Raw genomic sequence first — 513 nt, 5'->3', positions numbered from 1 at the left:
AACTAAATTCATCCGGTAGTCATACAAAATTGTGTCTCAATTCTAATCGTCTTTTCCATTTCTCATCAGTTCTCTTCTTTCATCCTTCACCTTTGTTCCATGTTTATTCCACGTTTATTAATGGCAAAGATTATTCCGCCTTCTTTCTCGCCAGCTCTGTGCAACATACCGCCCTCTCGATCTCCCTTGCAACAAGCACTGTGATAGTGTAGATGTTGACTCTACTGGTTACGTCATTTGAACATTTATTACGTCATAGGTCGTTTATTACGTCATATGTCATTAGTAATTAAAAAAAATCTCTCTCCACATTTTTTTTGTTTCAATCAATACGTCATGAATTCTCTCTTGCGTTACCTGTTATCATTACGTCATCTGTCAGTCATTACGTCGTGTGGTATTCAGTACGTCAGCAGCTATCTATATAGCGTTATATCATCTAACACTTATCACTTTACAGTACCATGCCTTTTATTACGTCACCATATGTTTCAGTACGTCTCATAATCTTTT

Source organism: Penaeus monodon, chromosome 15 (genome assembly GCF_015228065.2).
Source record: "Penaeus monodon isolate SGIC_2016 chromosome 15, NSTDA_Pmon_1, whole genome shotgun sequence".
In the NCBI taxonomy this organism is placed as follows: Eukaryota; Metazoa; Arthropoda; class Malacostraca; order Decapoda; family Penaeidae; genus Penaeus; species Penaeus monodon.
The sequence above is the reverse complement of the archived record's forward strand: the minus strand, read 5'-3'. Positions refer to the sequence as shown.